The sequence below is a fragment of the Rousettus aegyptiacus genome, unplaced genomic scaffold, assembly GCF_014176215.1.
Source record: "Rousettus aegyptiacus isolate mRouAeg1 unplaced genomic scaffold, mRouAeg1.p scaffold_m13_p_1, whole genome shotgun sequence".
NCBI classification, from domain to species: domain Eukaryota; kingdom Metazoa; phylum Chordata; class Mammalia; order Chiroptera; family Pteropodidae; genus Rousettus; species Rousettus aegyptiacus.
This window is the reverse complement of record NW_023416284.1, coordinates 88,125,589-88,140,457: the sequence shown is the minus strand read 5'-3', so window position 1 is coordinate 88,140,457 and position 14,869 is coordinate 88,125,589. Positions and strand designations below refer to the sequence as shown.

General features: G+C 37.9%; 1 pseudogene; it reads left to right on the top strand.

Moving 5' to 3' along the window:
• Positions 1 to 12,622: 12,622 nt before the first annotated feature.
• On the top strand, positions 12,623 to 14,498 carry LOC107498072 (annotated as a pseudogene).
• The last annotated feature ends 371 nt before the right edge of the window (positions 14,499 to 14,869 follow it).

Sequence of the window (14,869 nt, the reverse complement as noted above, 5' to 3'; positions counted from 1 at the left end):
TCAGAAAAGCAGCCGACGAACTTTATCCCCATGGGACCTCCAGTCCTTCAACATACCAACATATGTAGCAAAAACTCTAGGACCAGTTCACCCCAAACCAATGGAATGAAAAAGCTTTGTTTAGAAGTGAGGCCTGCGGAAATCAGAGCTGGCTTACAGGTTTTTAATGCATCATTAGCACCTCTGAGTGTTTTCTGTTTGGCTCCTCTTTCTGCCTCTAGAGCTAGCTGCAGCTCCGATCTCCTTGTCACATCCTGGTCTGCAAACTGAGACCTATCAGGGGCTCTTATGCCACAGGACAGCTCCTTATGCGGATGTTGCACTGAAGCTAGAATTCTCTCTGCAGCAGCAGCTTGTGCCTGTGTTTTAGAGACCTCAACCTGAATATGTGCCCAAACAAGCCTTCTGTTTCTGAGCCTGGTAAGGAGGACTGCTCTAACCCCAGCTCTTCTGGAATATTAAGTATAGAAAATGCAAAATTCTTTTCCAGCCCTAACTGGGGGCATGGAGGACCAGTGGGTGCGCACAGGAAAGTCCATGTAGACTTTACCGCTAAAGGGGAAAAAAGAGGAAAAAATGTTTTCTGAAAGCTAAGAAAGAACAAACCACTGAAAAAACTTGAGGCCTGGATTAGAATGGGTTCTGCTTGCATTAGTAGACTGGGTAATCCAGACCAAGTCTGAGTGATTCAGACCTTTTCCAAATGAAAACAACTAAAAAAACTGGATAAAATATTTTAAAAATATCTTAAAAATTTAAAGAGCTAGTGGTGAATTGCTGGACCAAAATTTGGGAAAGAAAAATAGTAGAAGCGAGGTGGGAACTTGGGGTTGTTTATGTCTGGGGACCCTTGATGAGATCCTGCAGGTTGCTGAGATTTCAAGCAGAGTTTCTGGCAGCCTTTAAAGGCTTAAGGACCTTGAAAATAGAGTCCCAGGCCCTCCAATATCAAGTGTTGAACTTGTTTGACGTGATTCTAGACTGCTAGTGTTGAAAATGAAAATCCTTTTGGTAAGAAACTAACATCATCCTAGGCCTTGAATTATTTCTAGAAATACTTTTCAAATATATCTGACACACAAGCAAAAATAACCAGGCGTCGGAGAGTGGAGACCACCAGTAAGAAAAGCAGAAATAGCAGACAACAGAATCAGACCCACGGAGTCTTCAGACACTAGGATTACTGGACACAGACTGTATAACAACATATGCTATGTTCAAAGAAGTAAAAGACAATCTTGGATGATCCAGGAAACCAGAAATTATAAGTGGCATAGCAGATTTTAAAGAACTTTGAGAGTGATAGGTGCTAAAGTTATAAAATCATGTAAACTCAAGTATGGTGGTGGTCTTAGTGAGCCCACGAAGAAAGGAAGGTGACAGGGATTTGGAAAGAGCTGTTTTCTATTTCTAGTTTAGCTTTTGCCACAATAAAATAAATAAAATTATAATAATAAAATATATCATTTAATTTTAAAGGGTTATACATTCATTTGCTTCAAAAATTAGTAGACACATCAAGATTTGCAAACGCCTTGACCCTATTTACTCCATCTGCCACTGCCTCCATCCTTGCCCCAAAGGTAAATATCTTCATTTTTTTTTTGTGAATCCTTTCAATGTTTATGTAAGTAGAAGTAAATACAATATGTGTATGTGTGTGTATATATATATATACACACACGTATATGTATATATATATAAATATAAATATATATGTATATATAAAAAAATCTTTAAGCTATGTTGTTAAAGTGAAAATAGAACATTGAATAGAACAGAGAAAAACATATGTATATATATATAAAAAATATATATATGTGTGTGTGTTTTTCTCTCCCTTTTTAAGCAAAATCTTGCATGCTATTCAATGTTCTATTTTCACTTTAACAACATAGCTTAAAGATTTTTGTCACATCAATACACAGTCTCTATAAAATGGCTCAATTTAATATGGAAACAAGAATTAGCAATTTTGCACCGGGTACTGCAGTAAATTTTAAGGACATCAAGATGGAAAGACATGGTCGTGGGTAAGAGCCTTTATTCTCACAGCCTTAAGGAGAAATTTTTTCTAGAATTTGGCTTTGGGAGGCATTATGCTACTGCCCTGAGTGTGCTTCCCATGGCTTCTCCATCTGTCTGTGATGTGGACTCATTGGAACAGCCAGCCAATGTTAGACAGCTTTATGCACTGGAGAGGCTGGATGTTAGCCTGGGAGCTTCTGCCTGGCAGCGCCCAGCAGTTATGTGCCAACTCTGGGCTAGAGCACGTTGCTATCTTGCAAGAGTTGGGGGAGTATCAGCCTTCTCTCCTGCAGACCTAGAAGAAACTTTGAGCTGATTATGAGTCTGACACAGAGATCCTCTTTAAGGTGCTCTCAGGTCCCCTTGGAGCTAATGAATGGAGTAGGGGACAGTGTGAAACAAAGGGTGGGTCAGACAAGTGAAGATGCGTCCCTGTTTGAAACAAAAGCTGTCCATTTTCAAAGTCTCCTTTTTATTAGTCAACAGCATTAAAAGCATTAAAATGTAATATTTTAAAAGACTAAAGTTAAAAAAATGACAAAGGACATTTTACCTGAATTAAAATAGCCAGAAGATTAGAATAAATGTTTGCAAACTAAAAAACTTTCTTTTCTGGTGAGAAACTTTGAACATTCACCTATTTACCTAACTCTAGGGTCAGGGGCCTCTAATCAAAGGTGCATCCTTTATCTGCTGGAAAGTCACAAGCCAATGTCAAGAAGAAGCCCTTTTAACTATGCCCTACACCTACTCGCATCTATATCTTATACAGGAGCTGACAGGCTGGCTTTTCTTAAAGTCCCAACCATTCCTTCCCTTCCTCCTCACCCTCTGGTTTAACTGGAAAGATTTGGGAAGATGGAAAAGTGAGATTATTCCAATAGATGGGGAAGAAATATCACTTATAGCATTGCCAGATATAAAATATAAGATGTTAAACTTGAATTTCAGATAAATTTTGAGTGCATGTACCAAATACTTCATTGTTTATCTGAAATTTAGACATAACTGGGTGTCCTGTATTTTTATTTGCTAAATCTGGCAATCTTACTTGGCAAATTAGGTCACAGAGCATTGGTCTGACTGGAAAAGAGGAACTAAATATAAATTTAGATGGAAGGGAGGAGGCTCTTCATTTAGACTTTAAATATCAGCAGTTTAGCTTTTGTCCTCTAGAGAATGGGGACTGCTTGAAGATTTTTTTAAAGTAACACTAATTGTGTTTTGTTTCCCCTACGTTGTAGAAGTGAGTATATTAATTGCAACATATTTGGAAAGTACAGAAAAGTATAAAGGAAAATAATTATCCTTAGTTCCACCAACCAGCAAAAACACTTTGCTATTAACTGCCTTCAAGTTCTTGTCCAGTTATTAGCACCTTAGGCCCATTTTGACCACCCCGTTAAAAATTAGAACCTTACAACCTTCTCCCATGCCTCTTTCCTGCGTTATTTTTTCCATAATATTTATTACCTTCTAATGTATAATTCAGTTAGTTAGATTGTCTACCTCTCCTCAGTGAGTAGGGTTTCTGTCTACTTTGTTTGTTGTGATATCGCTAGTGCCTAGAACTGTGCCCGACGTAGAAATACTATCTATTGTCGTGGACAAATAAGATTTTTTTCCTTTTCTCTAAGTATGTTTTTATTTTCACAGGGTAATTTTTAGACATAAAATTTCTGGATCAAAAGGTCTTATGCGCATTTTTAATGAATGTTAGCATAGATCATCAACGTGCTATCAAGGGAGGTTGAGCCAGCTTACACCCCACCAAGAGGATTGTGGAGTGCCTGCACTGAAGAGTTTGGAATGGAAGAAAACTAGCCACGAGTACTGCTATGTCCAGTGGGAGGTGTAAGGAGTAGGGAGACCCCCCTATAAGGAGCTGTAAACTCAGAGCTGGGGTGAAATGTAAGATGGGCTCTACAGCGATATGGGAGTTAATTTGTATATTAATTTGCCATAATGAAATACCACAGACTGGGTGGTTTAAGCAACACATATTTTCTCACAGTTCTGGAAGCTAAAAGTCCAAGATTAAGGTTTCTTTTGAGGTATCTGTCCTGGCCAGCTTCTTGCTGTGTCCTCACATGGTCTTCTCTCTATGCGAGAACATCTCTAATGTCTCTGTGTGTGTCCTAATCTCATAAAGATACAAGTGAAATTAGATTAGGTCCTACACGAAAGGCCTTATTTTAACTTAGTCATCTTTTTAAAGGCATGGTCTCCAAATACAGCCACATTCTGAGGTACCAGAAGTTAGCGCTACAACATATGAATTGTGGGGGACACAATTCAGCCCATAACAATCTGCACAGAAGTGTCAATAACATAGGAGGGACAGGCATCCCACCGCAAACCTAACGTTCAGAAGGCAGCTCCCCCTTGTTCTTGTGTCTCCTCAGGGCTGACACCAGACCCTCATCTCTGCCTTCTGCAAAGGGATTTCGAAGCTGCTTGTCCTGTAAGGAGGTCTAGTCTGAGTTGTCTATTAAAATGTGGCTCTCAGAGTGGGGAATTACAATGATCTCTGTATAGACCTTTGGGCACAGCACTTCCATGGTACAAAATATTACATAGTCTGATGTCTTCTGAAGATCCTCAGGTGCAACCATATTTGTATTATTGCCAATTTTCTTTGATGTCAGTGCACAAGTACTATAATTATTGAGAGCATGTGTTGAGAGTATGCAGGCTGTATCTGGATTCAGAAACAATAGGATGTATATAGAGAGATTTAAGAAACCGGCTCATGCAATCGTAGGGCTGGCAAGTTCGAATTCTGCAGGGCAAGCCATAGGTTGGAGACCCAGGGAAGAGTTGATATTGCAGCTGGAGGAAGTCTGCAGGCAGAATTTTCTCTTTCTCGGGGGAACCTTTTCTCTTAAGGCTTTCAACTGATTGATGAGCCCCGTCCACATTAGGGAGAGTAATCTGCTTTACTCAAAGGCTGCTGATCTAAATGTTAATCTCATCTAAAAATACACCTTTACAGCAACAGCTAGACTGATGTTGACCAAATATCTGGGTACCACACCCTAGCTAAATGGACACACAAAATTAGCCATCCCACAGGCCAATGATTTAAACAATCTCTTTGGGTCAAGCGAAGACCAGATCTTTTCAGCTCCTTCCTTTGCCCTTGCTTGTACCTAAGCTGGAGTTGGGGTGTTTAGGAAGCCTGCAATTTCTTCTGGCAAAGGGAGACAAGTGAACATGCCATGGGGTTTTTCTATTTGCATTTTCTATTTACAGCCTTTAAACTATCTCTAGACTTATGCTTATGTGTTTTCATGGGTCTCTCTAAGAAAGAAATTACATTTTGTTTTTTTAAAAATTCCATGACCAATCCTTTTTTTGAACAATTTATTCCAATGTCATACTAAGTGCTATAACTATTACTTATAAACTGACTTCTATTACTCCATGCCTTTATTTTTATGATTTTCTTTGCTCTGTGCACAATATTTCTGTAGACTTAAAACTCTTTACTCATTTTAACAAAAAAAAAAGAAAGAAAGAAAGAAAAAGAAATAGATGAAAGAAAAAAAAGAAATAAACTATTCCTTTTAAATGGGGTCATGTAATAACCTCATTCCACCTACCAACCCAGCAAACATTTCTTTTAATTTTGTAAGAGTTGATTGGAATTTAATTTCAGCCAAACTGAGGACATACTCAGAAGCGAGCTCTCAACAGATAGAGGAAAAGCTCCTGCAAACATTTGAATCAAGGTATTTTAACCACTGTTTGATTTACTTTCAATTTCTAATTTCTCTTTTAACAAAAATCTCTTTCCAAGGGAGCTTGGCTCTCTTCGTGTAAGCCGTCCTTTTACCTCATTCCTACCCCCAAAGCCCCTGACTTATCTTGAAGTCTGAAGACCTTTTAGAAATTCCATTTACATTTTAATTTTCTTATAATATGCTTTCTAGTCACCAGTCGATTGCCTTTTATATCATTTACTTTGTTGCTTTCCAAAAATATAGTGACCATTCTTACTCCTTGCAACAATGTTCTACGTTTTTCTACATCCTTATCAGCTTTGGCCATTTTTTTCAAAATTTCCAATCTAATGAGTACCAAGTTTTATGTCAGTATTATATTTGTATCTCATTACTTGTATTTTTGAGTAGTAGGGAGGTTGAACTTTTTACTTTTATTTTAAAATTTAAAAATTACTTTGAATAACCATTGTTCATTTTTAATATGTTTCCTTTTTTTTTACCTAAATTGTTTTATTTTTAAAAAGTTAATGTGGGAAAGAATAGAAAATAATATAACAAGCACTCTTGTAACTATAACTTAGAATTGACAATTTTGCTTCAGAATTTTTAAAAATAAAATTTAATGTTGCAGATAAATTTGAGGCTCCTTCTTAGTTCCATTCCTCTCCTCTTTATCCAGAAGTGAACGCTATCATAAATTTGATATGTATCCTTACAGACCATGTGCTTATACTTTTGTAGTACATATATGGAATCACAAACTACATGGAGTGTTGTTTTTTGTATTTTTGAATATGTACAAATCTCATACTCATTACTGTTTTTAGACCTAGCCGTATGAATACAGATAGATCCATGGTTTTCAACCAGAGGTTTTGCCCCCCGTGGACATTTGGTAAAGTTATGGTTCAGGGTAATCTAAACTCCAGCATTGCCCTGGTAACATGGGATTCTTGGTTCTTTTTGCCAACACAGAATTCCAGCTCAGCAAGTTTTAGGAGTAAGATATTAATTGTACATTTTAGAAGGAGACAGGTTACTCTAAGGAAGGCTGCAGCCCTGTGGGATTTGGAAGGTGAAAAGATAAAAGAGTATGCTCCAAGGAAGGTGTGGGTTTCCAGCAAAGAGAGCTGTAACCTCATGGAGATGGGGAGATCTGTATTAGGGCTGTGTTAGGGGAATACAAAGGTGTTCCTAGGTGATCTGCATGTGAGGTCATTCTGATTGACATTTGATTGTTATATAATTCCCTGCCTACTGCGCATGTGCTAACCCAGAATTCAGTCTGTTATAATGAGATTCATGAACTTCTGGGCATAGGTATGATATTATAATAATGAAGCTGAGGTTATGAGCAGGTTAGTGTAGTACCTTCTGTGCATGCATTTGTGGCTGGTTTAGCCAGCAGCTTTTATGGCCTTTGTGCTCTAGGATTTGGGGTAATTTATAACCCTAGAGGGAGGTGTTTCTGGGAGGTCTGTAAGGAAGGTCTTCAAGGGTAGTTTCTATGGTTACAGAGCTGAGCCTTCACTCCTGTCCCTCATGCCTACCTAACTACCTAACAGTAATGTCTGGAGACATTTTTGTTTGTCACAGATTGGAGAGTACTGTTGGAATCCAGCGGCCAGGGTTGCTGGTAAATATCCTAGAAGGCACAGGACAGTCCCCAAAACAAAGAATTACCCCGTCTAAAATGTCAGTAGTGCTACGATTGAGAAATTTTGATACATTTTATTCATTATTTTGCTTTAAAAAATAATAGTGCCCTTAACATTCTTATGCACGTCTTTAAATGCATATATACAAGATTTTCTCTGGAGGGGCCTAATCATATAGGATGTAAGGAGGCTTTGGAGCCTACTTGGGTTCAAATCCCCATTCCACCATTTACTTACTGAATGACCTTGGGTAAATCACTTAGTCTCTTTTGACCTCAAGTTAGTTGACTTGTCCTCTAAATAGAGATACTTCCCTATACAAATGAGTTAATATATGCAAAATACTTGGAACTCTGCCTGATTCATGGTAAGCATTTAACTGTTAGCTTTTATTTATTACTAGTATTCCCAGTATTGTTATCATCATTATCATATAATCTTGAAATGAAATTGCACATTTTAAATTCTACTGAATAATAAATTTTAGTAATTTATAATCTCAACAGCAAGATATAGGAGTCTGCATTTCCCCATGTCCTTGGCCACATTCCCAGACTTTTAAATTTGAGGTATAGAATTGTGTTTTACTTTAGTTTGCATTTTCAAGATCACTATTTTCATATATTTATTGGTCAATTGATTTTATTGCTCTGTAAATTTCCAGTTCAATCTCTGTTCATTCTTTTTATTATTAAATTTTCCAACAATGTTTACAAAGTTAAAAATTCACAAAATGTAAGAAAGTATACAACGAAAAGTCTCTCTTCCACCCTATTTCCCGGTGAGTGGGTCCACTTCCTTAGAGGCAACTAATGCTGTTAGATTTGTCCTTCCAGAGAGAGTTCATATGCATATTCAAGAAAATAATTTTTTACCCTTATGGTTGTGTAATACATATATTGTTCTGCATAATTGTCTTTTTCTTTCATGTAACCACATAAATAGACCCTGTGCCCATTTACAGTGGCCTAGAAATGTGGAAAACCTGGTTCTCCTGACACTGGCCATCACTGTGTTATTGTCAGACTGGTAGATTTTTACCAGGTAGAAAATTGCATTTCAATGTCATTTTAAAATGTGTTTCTTTCATTATGAGTGATGCTAAAATTTTTTCATGTGCTCAAGAGTCATTATATTTCCTGTTCTGTGAACTGTCTATTCATGTCCTTTGCTCATTTTTCTATAAGATTGTTAATCTTATTAATTTTTAGCAGCTCTTTTGTATCTTGAAGAAATTGGCCCTTAACCTTTGACTAATCTATGATATAAATTGCCAATATTTTCCTCAGTCTTTGTCTTTTAAATTTGTTTTTGTGAATTTTGCCATGCAGAAACATTTTTCTGTAGGTAAATTTATCAATATTTCATGTTTTATCCTATTTATAAAGACCTTCCCCACTCTGAAGTTATAAAATAACTCTGTGGGCTTTTTTCTTTTTTGTATTTTCATTTTCTACTTTTAAGTATGTGCTATGTTAGGCATTTACCTTAGTTTAAGGTCTAAGGAATGAATTTATTTTTTCTAAGTGGCAATCTTGTCCCAACATCATTTGTTCCACCATCAATTTGAGATGGCATCTTTATCAAATGCTAAATTCCCATATGTATTTGGCTGTGTTTCTGGATTTTCTGTGCTGCTCTATAATCTATCTTGTGTTCATGCCACACTGTTGAGGCTTTACATATTAATAATATAATGAGGTTACTTTTTCCTACATGTACCTCATCATATCTCTTTTTCCTTTCTATTATTTATTTTACCCTATGACTTATAAAAACTGCCTTTCCAATTTTTGAAAGTACCCATAGATATTTTTCTTGGGGTCACATTAAATTTATGGCTTAATTTACAGATTACTTGATTTATCAATTTATATGAGTTTATCATAAATTCTGGATTTTAACCCTTTGTTTGATGGCTAGATAAATAGTCATCTATCCATCTATCTAATCTGCAATTTTTTAACTTTGTCCAATTTAGGTTTTTTAACATCTAGAATTCTTTTTGTATATGGTGTGAGATGTGAATCAAATACTAGCTCTCTTCCTGTAGAGGGAAAGCCATTAGACCAGGTGCTAAAATTTGACTAGTTCATCCTCTCCCATCACTGGTTGTGATGCTGCCTCCGTAACAATGAGACAAAGATCAGTGTAAGAATTGATCCACTCTGGGCTCTCCATTCAGTTCCATTGACCTAGTTATCCTTTTATTTTTGTGACAATATCCTGGTCCTAGTTATTAGAGCATTGTAATAAGTTCTGCTAGCTGGTAGGACAATTCTCCACTTCCTCGATTCCTTTTTCAAAATCATATTTTAGGACCTTGGCCCTTTTATATGAAGTTTAGAATCTATTTTACACATGTATCCAAAAATAATCTCACTTGAATTCTAATTGTAATTACATAGGATTTATAAATGAATAGAGAATTACTAGAGTGAGTAAATTAAATTTGCCTGTTCGTTAACATGTTTTTTAAATTCAGGTCTTCTTTTGTTTTATTCCCCCGCCCCCATCTTTTGATAGAATATTGTTATCAAAATCTCTTTGTTTACTCTCTAGGAGTTTTGTTGACTTTTATTATAGATCTTCATCAAGCAGTTCTCTTTAGTTCTAATAATTTAGTTGTCCTTTGATTCTATTGAGTTGTGTATGATATTTGCACATAGTAACAAATTGATCTTTTATATTTCAATCCTTTAAGCTCTTGCTTCATTTTCTCATGTCAGCTCGGACTTCTGGAATAAAGTTAAATAATATCATCATGGTGGCCATTATTGTCTTGTTCCTGAATTTAAGTTCTAAACTTTCACTATTAGGTGTGATGTTTGTGATAGGTTTTTGGTAGAAACTGTTTAGCAGGTAGAGGTAATTTTATTTTTGCTGAAAGTATTTATCATGAAAGGTGTTGAACTTTACTTATGGGAGGTATTTAATATTTTGATGTATTTCGTCAATAGATTTTTTTTTTGTCAAATCCTTCTAGCATTCCTTGGATAAACATTATTTGGTTATAATAGATACAAACATGCACATACACATTTTCAGACAATTAAGACTAAGATAATTTACCACTAAGAGATTCATACTGAAAACCTCCTAAATTCTATTCTTTATTTAAAAGGTAGGGAAGGAATGAAGTTCCAGTCAATATGGTAGGGTAGGTAAACACTATATACACCTCCTCTTGTGATCATCACATCAACATTAGAATTAAATTACAGAACAATCAACCTGGAGAATCATCTGAAGACTAGCTGAAGAGAAGTCCTATAACTAAGGCTATAAAAAAGCAGCCACCTTGAGACTGTTAGAGAGGCAGAGATGTGAAACAGGCTGGCCCCATACCCACAGTGGTGGTTGATAATCAGGAGGTATAACTCAGCTGCGGAGGTCCCCCCTGAGGAGCAAGGGTGTCCCAGCCCCACACTGGGCTCCCAGCCTGGAGCACCAGTGCTAGAAAGAGGAGCCCTCAAAAATCTGGCTATGAAAATCATCAGGGATTCTGTCCACTCAGGTGAGACAGAAGGTTTCTGAAAACCCAGGCCTTCTCTTAAAGGACCCGTGCACAGAATGACTTGCTCACAGGAATTCACCCTGAGCTCTTGCAGAGGAACAGGCTCAGAGTGGCACCAGAGACATAACATAGAGAAATTGAGTTGTGTAGCTTCAGGGTGAGGGCTAGAGGGAGAGCCACTGGTCCCTTGTTGAGCCTTCACACCATGTAGCCAAATCTCAATCTGCATTAGCCTGATGAACTACTCTCACTCCAGACTAGTGACTCCCTAAGACTCTATCCCACCCAACTCACACATCAACAGAGGTTCTTTCAGTGGCACACAGCTGGCCTTGGCCTGGATTGCAGTCTTTAAAAAAAAAAAACAACAAATTCTCAAATGAGAGGTCTGCAGGCTCCAGGCAAGTGGCAGCTGACCTGGGTGTGTACCCTGTGCCTTTTGCTAAATGGCTCAAAGCTCAGTATTGGCACCAAATCTAAATGTGCATTAACCTAGTAAACACTACTCACCCCACCTCGGTGACTCCCTGAGAGCTCCCGCCTTACCCAACTCACACACTGCCCAAAGATCTTTCCATGGCTGAATATTATGGGCAGGTGGCAACAGGCCTGAAGTGCCCTGTGCCTCTTGCTGAACTGTCCCAGGCCCGGTACTGGTAGCAACCAGACTCAGTTTGCATCATGGTTTCTCCCACATGCCTCCAGGTCTGGCACAAGCAGCGACCAACTGCGGATCACTTTGTAGCTCCTACCTGGTGGCCTGCGCTTGTCATGGCAGTAGCTGAACTTGGCCTGCAATGGAGCCCCTCCCAAGAGATCCCAGAACCAATACACCTGGTGACCAGAATCAGACCACAGAAGACACTACTCAATTAGCCCCCAAAATGGAAGACAAAAAGGGTGGTCTCAGCAGACAACAGAACCTGTTGGGGCAAATCCCACTCTAGGGGTCAGCCCCCACACAGCAGTGTATATGCTGTGGTCATGGGCAATCCTCACAACCAGTCAGCCTGAAGGTCAGTCCTACCCACTGACAGGCCAACAGCAATCAAGGCTTAACTACAACAGAAAAAATACAACCCGAACAAGAGACTCCTGGAACACCTGATTGAGGTTATCAGGGAGACTATGCCCCACATGAGATCTACTACATTAGGCCATCCTGCCAAGACTGGAGATGTGACATATCTACCTAGTACACAAAAATAGACACAGAGAGGCAGCCAAAATGAGGAAACAGAGAAACATATCTCAAATGAAAGAACAGGGCAAAACTCCAGAAAAAGAACTTAATGAAATTGAGGCAAGCTATACATCAGATACAAAGTTCAAAACACTGATTATAAGGATGCTCAAGAAACTTAGAACTTCAACAAAGAAATGGTAAGTATAAAAAATATATAGAAATCATAAAAAAGAACCAGTCAGAGATAAAGAATACAATAACTATAATGAAGCATATGCTAGAAGGAACCCAAAGCGGATTAGATAAATCAGAAGATTAATTTAGCAATTTGGAAGATAAGAGAGCAGAAAACACCCCAACAGAATAGCAAAAAGAAAAAATAAGGATACTTTAAAGGATCTCTGGGACAACACCAAGTTTAACAACATTTGTATCATAAGGGTACTAGAAAAGAAAGCAAGAAATTGATAACTAATTTGAAGAAATAATGACCGAGGGCTGAGTAGACAAGGGTAAGGGTGGAGGACACGGAGGAGGGGAGGGAGGGAAAGGGGTTAGGTTTCCACTGTGTTGGGTAGATGGCAGTGGGGCACGAAGAGCACCAAGGCCTGGCTGCCAGGCAGGCGAACTCTGCACTGGGCCTAGGGTAGGCAGAAGGTGAGCCAATTCAACACTCCCTTTGAGTAGGAGTCAGACTGCTGAGACCCCAACAGCAGCAGAGGGAGAAGCCCCACAGAGATGTCTGGCTGCAGGGCTTGTAGATGCAGAGCAGTCACTATGTGGCTCATCATTTCCTTATTCTCCCCTGCTTAGGTATTTCTTGTCACATTCATATACCTGTTTTAGGAAGGCTTAAGACTTTTGAAATTCAGATTCTATGAAGAGCCTCTTTTAGAACCTTTACAAAAATACCAGCATACTTTGCCTCAAAAGATGGGATAAATAAATATAGCTCTGGAGATGGAAATAAGAAATCAGCAAGTGAGGGAAGCAGTGAGAAACTGGGCTCTGGGAATTCTGGGAAAAGTGGAAACCAGCTGTGCTGTCCTGAATGTGGTGACTTGCATACATATGTAGAGACCTTGTGCTGTCCACTCATTTTATAAAGTGTGAGAAATGTCATCATTTTATTTGTGCTATCTAAAGCAGACTCAAAGAAAAGCATAAAGAAACTGAATCAGCAGCAGAAACTGTAAAATTGGTATTCCAACAGCAACCACCTCGTCTCCCCAAGAAGATTTATTTTTTTCTTTCTTCTTCTTTTTTTTTTAAATTAATTTTTATTAAGGAGACATTGGTTAACAAAATCCAGTAAGTTTCAGGTGTACAATTTAACAGTAAGGTATATATATATTGCATTGTGTTCAAGAAGATTTATGACTACTTCAACAAGTCGTTGGCCAGTTATTTGCTAAGAAGGTGCTTTCAGTTGCTCTTATGGTTATAAGAGACTATAAATAATATCCCCTAATCTGAGACAGCAAGCAGAGGTTGAGAAGCAGACATTATTAACACCTAGAGAAGACGGGAGGATGAGTACAGATTTAAAAAAATTACTTCAGATTGCTGGAACTAATCCACATGGTAATGCTTTAGGACAGTCAATGCAGCAGCAGGTAAATCAACAAATGCCTCAGGAGGTGAAGTGTTGGAGTCTTCTCATGATGACATAAAACTTGAAAAGAGTAAAATTTTGGTGTAAGCATACACCAACTAGGCCAGGCAAAACTCTGCTGGTACAAACCCTAGCTAAACGCCTTGATGTCTCTTTTGCTGTCTGTGACTGTACGTCTTTGACTCAAGCTGGATATATAGGTGAAGATATTGAATCTGTAATTGCCAAAATGCTCCAAGGTGCCAATTATGATGTAGAAAAAGCACACAAGGAATTGTCTTTCTGGATGAAGTAAATAAGATTGGCATTGTGCCAGGCATTCATAATTTGTGATATAGGCAGAACAGGCATTAAGCAAGGCTTATTAAAACTACTAGGAGCCATGATAGCCAACATTCCAAAAAAGAATTCCTGCAAGCTATGTGGAAAAACAGTACGAGTTTTTTTTCTTTTTAAATTATAGTTGACATACAATATTATATTAGTTTCAGGTGTACAATACATTGATTAGACATTTATGTATCTTATGATTATCCTAATAAAACCAGTACTCATCTGATACTATACATAGTTATTACAATCATGCTGTCTATATCTCCATGCTATAATTTACATCCCCATGACTATTTTGTAACTATAAATTTGTACCTCTTAATCCTCTTCCCCTTTGTTTATCTCTCCCACCCCGCAATCTGACAACCATCAAAATACTCTGTGTATCTATGACCTTGTTTCTGTTGTTTGTTTATCCTGTTTTCTAGACTGCACATATAACATTTGTCTCTCTCTGTCTGACTTACTCCACTCAGCACAATAACCTCTAGGCCCATCCATGTTGTTGCAGATGGCAAGATTTTATTCTATTTTATGGCTGAGGAATATTCCATTGTATATATGTACCACCTCTTCTTTATCCATTCATCTATTGATGAATGCACAAGTGACCTTCATTTTTTGGTTATTGTAAATAATGCTGCAATGGACATATGGATTCACATGTCCCTTCGAAGTAGTATTTTGGGTTTCTTTAGAGAAATGCCCAGAAGTGAAATTTCCAGGTCCTTCTTTGTCTCTTGTTTTAAAGTCCTTTGTTTTACAGTCTATTTTGTCTTGTGTAAGTATTGCTACCCTAGCTTG